This window comes from Erythrolamprus reginae, chromosome 10 (assembly GCF_031021105.1).
Source record: "Erythrolamprus reginae isolate rEryReg1 chromosome 10, rEryReg1.hap1, whole genome shotgun sequence".
NCBI classification, from domain to species: domain Eukaryota; kingdom Metazoa; phylum Chordata; class Lepidosauria; order Squamata; family Dipsadidae; genus Erythrolamprus; species Erythrolamprus reginae.
Window position 1 is genome coordinate 32,785,067 of NC_091959.1, and position 10,596 is coordinate 32,795,662.

Below are 10,596 nucleotides of genomic sequence, written 5' to 3' on the forward strand. Positions count from 1 at the left end.
CCCTACATGACTATTGAAAAGATGGCTATCCAGATTCCTTTATTGAAGAAATACAAGTTTATTGCAGAATTAAGAGCTGTGGTGTGTTGGGAGAAATACCCATCTGGCTGAGTTCCAAGCCGGGAAGAAAAAGAAACATAGAAGATTGACAGCAGAAAAAGACCTCATGATCCATCTAGTCTGCCCTTACACTATTTCCTGTATTTTTTATTATTATTATTATTATTATTATTATTATTATTATTATTATTATTAATTAGATTTGTTCCTGTGGATTTACCAACCACGTCTGCTGGAAGTTTGTTCCAAGCATCTATCACTCTTTCAGTAAAATAATATTTTCTCACGTTGCTTCTGATCTTTCCCCCAACTAACCTCAGATTGTGCCCCCTTGTTCTTGTGTCCTATTAAAAACACTTCCCTCCTGGACCTTATTTAACCCTTTAACATATTTAAATGTTTCGATCATGTCCCCCCTTTCCCTTCTGTCCTCCAGACTATACAGATTGAGTTCATGTACAGATTGAGTTCACTGTAGACAGTGAAGAAGACACTGAAGACATGGAAGATGATGGGAAAGATGGTTTAATGGTGAACAGGACCACATGGGTTTGAAATCCTGGGTAGCTGACCTCATGAAGTTGAGAGCGAGGGGTATTTATGCCTTCTCTTGGGCTTTGCACTTGAGCCTCCTGTTCCTGTGCAATAGCAGGTATTCCATTCACTGTTGTAGGGGTCATCGCTGGCTCTATAGGTTGTCTGAGCCACGCTTCATTGAAGTTTGGCTGATGCAATGAAGAGGCTTGCTGAGCAATTCCTATTGTGGCTGAAGGCTAACCCTACTCTTGTTCAGACCTCACTAAAGGGAATTTGGGATTTTTGGGGTTTTTTTTAACAAAAAGTTTTATTTATATACATATATACATAACACACAAAGCAAAAGACATTTAAAAACATTGGACATTTGTATAGCAAATCTGTGTTACATTTCTTATTGTTCTCACAACCTATTACGTAACTTGTTCTGCTGGCGTGTCCCAACCACCCGTAATTACAGGGTAATTAGTCCAGAAAGACACACACCACACGATAGAAGGAAAACCAAAAGTCTTTATCAACAGAAAAACAGAAAAAACTCCCTTTTTAAATGTCAAAGGGATTTTCTGCTACACACAAGGCACAGGTTAAATGCAATCCAATTTCTCACCCAGTAACTGGGAAATTGAGTCCAAATTCCAAAATCCAGAAAGTCCACACACAATCTTGAACAGGGAAACAGCAAAACCATGATCTTGACGAAACTATGAATCAGATAAACTTCCACAAGGCTAAATCAGCACGCTGCTCTTTTTATATGTAGCACTAATTACAGCAGCCCCACCCAACCACAGGTGGCCTCACTTATCTCCTGTAATAATCCTTCAGTTGTTCTCTTCTATGCATCACTCTCCGCGTGCGTGGGTCTGTCATAAGTTCTTGTTCAGAATCCAGGGATAATAAGGAAGATTGATCTCCTGGGCTGTCTGCCAAACTCCACTCTTCCCTGTCACTCATGCTTCCTTGGTCAGAGGAGACTTCATTGGCAGATTCTATCAGGAGCAAAACAGGCCTGTGGCATGTGGATGTTTCCCCCACATCCACCTCCACATTCCTTGGGGCAGGAGCTGGGCCAGAGCTAACCACAACAGTAACTATTTTAGCATATTATTATAAACAAATCATATACATTGATCTTACTTCTGTGTCTAATCCTATATCTGTTTTCCTTAACCCATTTGTCACCAAGCAATATCTTTTTTTAAAACTTTCCAGTTAATAATATTATTACTAAGTATACATTTATTACTTTTTCCTTTTCTCCAGCTCACAGTAGAACTTGCCCCGACATTCATAATATTCTGAATCTTCCTTGTTTTTTAATTCCAATGTTGATTTATCCATCTCCACACATGCTATTATTTTTTCTATTATGTGTCCCTCTGTCGGTACATTTTCATTTTTCCAATATTATGCAAATATTATTCTTGCCGTGATTGTTATGTGCAAAATTAAATATATCTGGCTTTTTTCAAATTTTTCATGTGCTATTCCCAATAGAAAGAGCTCCATTTTTTTTTCTATTTCTTTCCCTATGATTTCTTCTAACCAGTTTCTAATTTTTTCCCAATAGCTCTTTGCTAAAGGGAATTTGCTTATCAATAGAGCTAGCTATCTCTTTATCTCTTAAGTGCTGACATCTGCTGTCAGCCATCAAGAAATAGGGGTGGGTGGGTTAGTCTGTTTCCTGCCTCTAAAAAAAGCATGTTTCCAGGGAAATATAATATTCTGCCTGTTTAATATTTCTCAAAATATTTATCTTCTAGCAAAGGGTGGGTGCTAACTTTCTAGGCATCAATGTCCCTTGAGCCTCAACCAATAACGACAGAGGAGAGATTGGGGTAGCAAAGGGTAAAGATAGTTGTAGAAGAAGGAGATGGGTAAGCTGTGAATATGTGCCATCTATAAAGGAAGCAGTTTGGTGAGTATTACTTTCCTGATATAACGAACATTTGTGAGGGCCTCAGAAATGAACAAAGCAAGGAAACCCAAGGAAAAATTGAAAGATGATCTACATTTTAATCCAAACTTTTGCAATTTGCACTCCAAAGGCAGGTGAACCTGGAGTGAAAGAGATATTGTGCATAGATCAAAACACTAGTTTCAAATTGGTCAAGGAGGTTCAGTCCTCCCACAAACTTCACAAGGTGAAATTCAAGGCTTCTGATAATCAATCAATCAATCAATCAATCAATCAATCAATCAATCAATCAGAATAGAGCTGGAAGGGACCTTGGGAGGTCTTCAGTCCAACCTCCTGTTCAAGCTGGAGACCCACTACTATTTCAGACAGGTGACTGTCCGGTCTCTTCTTAAAAACTTCCAGTGATGAAGCACCCATAACTTCTGGAGGCAAGGTGTTCCACTGGTTAATTTATCTTTATTATTTATTTTTATTTATTAGATTTGTATGCCTCCCCTCTCCTCAGACTCACTGTTAGGAAGTTTCTCATCAATTCAAGGCTGCTTCTCCCCTTGATGGCTTATTTGTACCCTATGACAATCATCGTTGTATCTCAGGATTCTTGACAAATGTATCTTTTTCTTTTATGTACACTGAGAGCAGTGAAGAGGGCAGTGAAAATATTTACTGACCCCTCGCATCCTGGCCACAAACGGTTTCAACGTGACTACAGAGCACTGCACACCAAGACAGCTAGACACAAGAACAGTTTTTCCCCGAACGCCATCACTCTGCTAAACAAATAATTCCCTCCACACTGTCAAACTATTTACTAAGTCTAACACTATTACCACCAGTTTTTTCTCATCATTCCTATCACCCATTTCCTCCCACTTATGACTGCATGACTGTAAGTTGTTGCCTGTATCCTTAAGATTTTTATTAATATTGATTGTTTCTTCATTGCTTATTTGACCCCTATACAATCCTTAAGTGTTGTGTCTCATTATTCTTGACAAATGTATCTTTTTCTTTTATGTACCCTGAGAGCATCTGCACCAAAGACAAATTCCTTGTGTGTCCAATCACACTTGGCCAAGAAAGAATTCTATTCTATTCTGTCCTGTCCTGACCTGACCTGACCTGTCCTGTCCTGTCCTGTCCTATCCTATCCTATCCTATCCTATCCTATCCTATCCTATCCTATCCTATCCTATCCTATCCTATCCTCCCCAGTGCTTTTCTCCCGGCTTGGAATTGAACCAGCTGGATATTTCTCTCAACAATTGTCATTGTTATGTCTCTTTTTAAAGGCTAAGATATTTAACATCCCTGCTTGAATCTGAATCACAGATTCTTCTATTTCCTCCTGGGCTCTAATATATATATTGTGAAAAGAACTGCTAAGATTACTTAAGGTGGTTAAGCTAAGAATGAGTTATATTGAACAGATTGGTGCTTCAAAGGTGCATGTATCCCAATGCTGTTTCTTTATATTTACCACATATGTATTATATTTTCTTTTACTCTGGAATTAGATCCCCTATTTTATTCTATTTTTCTTTGATCAGGTCATAAGACTAACCAATTAATAAAATTTTACTACTTTTTAGCAGTAGTAATAGTAATGGCGTATGAAGGCAAATAGTACTAGTAAGAATTATTGTTATTAAACTGATAAGAACTGATGCTACACTTGATCTTAGCCAAAAGGCTGAGAAGCGATCAAGAGAACCAGCAACTCAGAGTATCATGAAATTTGGAATTATTGGTATGATTGGATTGCTAACAAAGGTAAAGATAGGAATAAAACGTGAAAGGATGTATTAAAAGGAATACAGTGATCCCTCGATTATCGCGAGGGTTCCGTTCCAAGACCCCTCGCGATAATCGATTTTTCGCGATGTAGGGTTGCGGAAGTAAAAACACCATCTGCGAATGCGCGCCCTTTTTTCATGGCCGCGCATGCGCAGATGGTGGAGTTTGCGTGGGCAGCGGGGAAGACCCAGGGAAGGTTCCTTCGGCCGCCCAGCAGCTGATCTGCTCGGCAGCGCAGCAGCAGCGAGCAGACGAAGATCGGGGTTTCCCCTTTGCGTGGGCGGCGGGGAAACCCCGATCTTCGTCTGCTCGCTGCTGCTGCAGCCGCCCAGTAGCTGATCTGCTCGGCAGTGCAGCAGCAGTGAGCAGACGAAGATAGTGGTTTCCCCGCCGCCCACGCAAAGGGGAAACCCCGATTCGGCTCCTCGCTGCTGCCCGCGCTGCCGAGCAGATCAGCTGCTGGGCGGCCGAAGGAACCTTCCCTGGGTCTTCCTCGCTGATGCCCCCGCTCGCCAGCAAGAGGGGGAGAGATAGAGAAAGAGAGAGAAGGAAAGAAAGAGATGAGAGAGGGAGGAAGAGAGTGTGAGAGAGGAAGAAGCAAGATAGAGAAAGAGAGAGAGAAAGAAAGATGAGAAAGGAAGGAAGAGAGTGACGTCATCGGGTGGGAAAAATCGCGATATAGCGTTTCGTGAAGAACGAGATCGCGAAAATTGAGGGATAACTGTATACAGTATAAACATGTAATATATGTATCTATAAAGAGGTGATATAGGATTTGTAACAAACATAAGAAATTGGGCATAGATCTGTATCAAATTACCGAAATGTCATTTTTTTAAAAATGGAAAAATTAATAAATGTTTTTAAAAAGAGAATTATTATTATTATTATTATTATTATTATTGTTGTTGTTGTTGTTATTATTATTATTATTATTATTATTATTATTATTTCATTCATTCATTCATTCATTCAGCTGCCCTGAGCCTAAGGAGAAGGGCGGCATAAAATTGAATAAATAAATAAACAAATTCACAACATTTAGAGGCAAAGCGACAGAAGCTTGGGAAAACTCTGAATGTCCAATGATATCTCAGAGCTGATGAGGACAGAAAAACTCTGCAATTTTCTTTCCACAGAGCAATTTGAAAGGCACTGCTTCCCTAATAGAACTTTTGTGATACCCATTTAGCTCCTTTCAAATCTCATTTGTTAGCCAAACTTTCATCTTCGCTCCAATATCATTTTTTGGATGTTTGTTTTAGTCCAAATAGCCCAGAAGAAGGGCTGTTCATCAATCTTCTTTGGTTGTCTAAACATTTTTTTTAATTAGCTTCACCAGGCCTGAGATTAGCTTGGCTCCCTTGTTTGACCTGGAGAGATGGAGGAGGCCAGGATGGGTTGGATCCAGGTGGCAGATATTAACACTCATATCTATTTGATTGGTGGGGGGGGGGGAGGAGAACAGAGCAGCTGGGGAAGTACAGGACCAGTGAACATAACACATATTTGAAGCCTAAAATGTCTCCCTCACAAACCTTGCAAAATTCATAGCGCCTATTTTCATTCAGAGCTACGGGGAATTTCTCTAGATTTCCTTTTTCTGTCCTTGCTCTGTTGCAGCTTGAGATGGTGCTAACGGAGCTTAGAGATTTATCTATCTATCTATCTATCTATCTATCTATCTATCTATCTATCTATCTATCTATCTATCTATCTATCTCCGTAGACTCGGGGTGGCTCACAACAACAATAAAACAATATACTGTACAACAAATCTAATAATTTAAAATCACTAAAAAAACCCTTATTAAAAAGCAAAAACATACACACAAACATAACCATGCATAAACTGTATAGGCCCGGGGGAGATGTCTCAATTCCCCCATGCCTGATGGCAGAGGTGGGTTTTAAGGAGTTTATGAAAGGCAAGGAGGGTGGGGGCAATTCTAATCTCCCGGGGGAGCTGGTTCTAGAGGGTCGGGGCCGCCACAGAGAAAGCTCTTCCCCTGGGTCCCGCCAAACAACATTGTTTAGTCGATGGGACCCAGAGAAGGCCAACTCTGTGGGACCTAACCGGTCGCTGAGATTTGTGCGGCAGAAGGTGGTCCCGGAGATATTCTGGTCTGATGCCATGAAGGGTTTTATAGGTCATAACCAACACTTTGAATTGTGACCAGAAACTGATTGGCAACCAATGCAAACTGCGGAGTGTTGGTGTAACATGGACACACCTATGGAAGCCCGTGATTGCTTTTGCAGCTGCATTCTGCACGATCTGAAGTTTACAAACACTCTTCAAAGGTAGCCCCATGTAGAGAGCATTACAGTAGTCCAACCTAGAGGTGATGAGGGCATGAGTGACTGTGAGCAGTGAGTCCCAGTCCAAATAGGGCTGCAACTGGTGCACCAGGCATACCTGGGCAAACACCCCCTCGCCACAGCTGAAACATGGTTCTCTAATGTAAGCTGTGGATCGAGGAGGACGCCCAAGTTGCAGACCCTCTCTGAGGGGGTCAGTAATCCCCCCAGGGTTATGGATGGAGAGATGGAATTGTCCCTGGGAGGCAAAACCCACAGCCACTCCGTCTTATCAGGGTCGAGTTTGAATCTGTTGACACCCATCCAGACCCTAACAGCCTCCAGTCACTGGCACATCACTTCCACTGCTTCGTTGAACCGGGGATGGGTGGGTGGGGAGAATACTACCCGTTTGGCCCAGTTCATGCATACCGGAAGCATATAAGTCCAATTAATAAAATAAAATAAATAAATAAACAGTGGCAGTTTGGAGAACTAGTAACAGCAGCACCGTGAGGCTCCACCCACCCACCCACCCGCATGTCACCATTTTCTTTTAACCCTGTGCATGCATAAGGCCTTATGCGCCTTTGCATAGGGTGAAAAAATGTGCGGGATGGTGATGCGTGAGTGCTTCCAAACAGGTGGTACCGTATAAGACACACCTTAGTTTTGGGGGGAGGAAAATAGGGGAAAAAAATCTGCCTACCAGGTATTCATCTGACTAGCATCCATAGTCTGGTCAGATTCAGCACATTATTTTATCCCCTGGTTAGGGCTTAAAAAAACCTTATTCAGAGAGAGTAACAATGAAAGAGCTTGCAAGCTAGTAAGAGCTGGGAACATTGTTAGCACTTTGCTATGACTGGAAAGAAACATTCGGAGCAAGTTAGAGCAATGAAAAAAAAAAACCTGCAAAGACTTTAGGGCTTGGAAAACATTCTTTGCAGAGAGAAACAATGAAAGAGTTTGCAAGTTGGGAAGAGCTGAGAAGATCATTAGCACCTCGTTGGGGCTGGGGGAAAAAGTTACATTCAGAGTATAAGACACAGCCAAATTTTTAGCCTCTTTTAGGGAGGAAAAAGGTGCGTCTTATACTCTAAAAAATACAGTAAGTAGATTTCACCGCTGGATGAAACCAATATTTGCTTTTTTGCTTCTGATATGATGTACATACTGCTAAAAATCATTTAATAGGAATTAAGCTTTGTTATTGGCTTCTACTCTTATTATTATATACAGTCAGAAATTACTTGTTAGGAACAAATTCTAATTCTATCTTATTGCCGCCTTGAGATACTGATGGACATTACTGCAAAGTTTGTTATCTCGCTTCTGGGTCTCGCTGCTGTTCTGGTCACAGATTTCGAGGACTAGGACATGGATGAGCACTGGTATTGCAGACTAGTGTTCTTGTCACCCGTCTGAGAGTGAGAGTGAAGGGGATTTGGAGACTGGGGAGCCACCAGAGACTGTAGACCCTCCAATTATGGTATTGTCTGACTCAGAGGATGATGGGGACTTTGAGGATAATAATTTAATAATAATAATTTATTAGATTTGTATGCTGCCCCTCTCTGAAGACTCGGAGCAGCTCACAATAGTAAGGACCTCCTGTTGGATGCAAGGGTAAGGAGGATGAGATTGAGACATATCTCTCAAGAAGGGATATTAAATTGATGTTAAATTGATCTATGGGACATTTGGCTACATCTTGGCAGTATATAAGAACAGGCTGATGGGAAAGGGGGTGGGGCAAACAACATTCCCAATCATGGAGGAAGGTGCCTTGGAGTTGAGAGATGACTTCTGCTTCTGTGGATTTTGATTCCTGCATTTTGCATGAGCTGTTTAAACTCCCTTGACTGTGAGTGTAGTTACAAACCAAAGGTACATCACTAGTGGAGATTTATGACTCTATCTGGCTGGCATCCCAGATTATCCTTATCTCCTGCTAATTAGAGAAACACAGTCTGGTATTGCAGAATTTGTGTTACTAATAGACTCTGCCATGGGTACTTTTGAACCAATGGGTGTGTGTGTCTTTATTCCTGATAATTGATCTGGCTGGACAGAACAAGTGCATCCTTGAAAATATAGAAGAAACTGTTACCCAGGAATATCAGTCCTCATAGATAAACAAAACAGAGTAGGGAGTTTCCTGACTCATAGATTCTGAATCGTGAAAGCATTCTGATGTATAAACAACTTGGCCACAGAGGAAAACACACAAAAAGGGCTATCGGGATTCTCCACAGATGATGAGTGCAGAGACAGGGGTTTGAACACAGAAACGTTTGAAGATAAAGACCCACGCTGCTAACAAACCTTTGTCTTCAATTAGTTAAACTTTGTCTCTAACAGGGTAAAATGTATATAAATACTCTGAGCCCAATAATTTGTGATATCTGAGCCCAATCACAAGGCTATGAGAATCCATGGGCAATGGAACGAGATTAAGATTAAAACAAGTTTGTTTCAGGTAAAGTCAGTAGCACCCTGATTTTGCATAAGCATCTTAAAAGAGTCTTAAAGATTTGTGCAAATCTTTTGGAAAACACTCCAGGACAAGGAAGGTACTAATTGTTCTGTCTTGCACGGCAGCCGACCAGTAATCAATTTATTTATTTATTTATTTATTTAGATTTGTATGCCGCCCCTCTCCGCAGACTCGGGGCGGCTCACAACAAAGTGAAAAACAATTTATAACAAATCTAAATTTCTACTAAAAACATTTTAAAAACCCCATTTTCTAAACACACATACATACACACATACCATTCATAAATTGTATATGCCCGGGGGAGATGTCTCAGTTCCCCCATGCCTGACGACACAGGTGGGTCTTAAGGAGCTTACGAAAGGCAAGGAGAGTAGGGGCAGTTCTAATCTCCGGGGGGAGTTGGTTCCAGAGGGTCGGGGCCGCCACAGAGAAGGCTCTTCCCCTGGGGCCCGCCAACCGACATTGTTTAGTTGACGGGACCCGGAGAAGGCCCAAATTAAAACTCAAACACAAAGGTTTTGAAAAATAAAAGAGTCTATTTACAATGTTGTTTGTAGAACAGCACAAATGAGGACCAAAGAATATCTTTTAACTGCTAAAAATCAGGCGAGAGGCCAATTTGATAAGATAAATTCCCAAACAAGTAATTCTCGAGCCAAGGATTAATTACAAGATTTTTAACCCTATAAGTGTCCAATACTGCAGCAAGGTTTGTCAGAACAACAGGCAGAAACAACTTTTCACATGCTCTTCCCCTCCAGAAGCACAAACATTGGGTTTTTTTGCAAAGGACAACTCCCAGCTCCTCCCCTTATATATCCTCTGGGAGTGCAGACTATACACAACTGTGCTCACTTCCTCCTTCTGAGCCTCTATAACTGCTCTTGTCTTTCCCACATCCTTCTTACCCATACATCCAGGATTGGATCCCTCATCTCCTCTTCCTCCTCAGACCCTGGCAAAGCCCCAATTGGGGGTTGCAAGGCCCCAGTTGGGGGTTCTGTAGCTCTGCAGGCTCCTCACATCCAATCTCTCCCTCCTCCTCCTCCTCCTCCTCCTTCTCCTCCTCACTGTCTGACTCCTCTGACAGTCACACAGGCCAACCATGCCCAGATGGCCCCAGTTCATCAGGCTCAAAGTCTGTTGCCAGAGGACCTGGTTGCGAGCCAACAACACTAATATCACTCTATATAGCCCTAGTTAGTCCACACCTAGAGTACTGCATCCAGTTTTGGTCACCACACTACAAAAGAGACATTGAAACTCTAGAGAAAGTGCAGAAGAGAGCAACCAGAATGATAAAGAGGACTAGAAACTAAAACATACGGGGAAAGGTTGCAGGAACTGGACATGGATAATCTAACAAAGAGGAGGTCCAAGGGGGACATGGTAGCAGTCTTCAAATGCTCGAGGGGCTGTCACAGAGAGGAGGGGGTCACATTGTTTTCCAAAGCACCAGAGAGTCAAACAAGGA

General features: G+C 41.7%; 1 pseudogene; it reads right to left on the bottom strand.

Moving 5' to 3' along the window:
- Positions 1-4,066: 4,066 nt before the first annotated feature.
- Positions 4,067-4,226, bottom strand: LOC139173638 (U2 spliceosomal RNA; annotated as a pseudogene).
- Between the last annotated feature and the right edge of the window lie 6,370 nt (positions 4,227-10,596).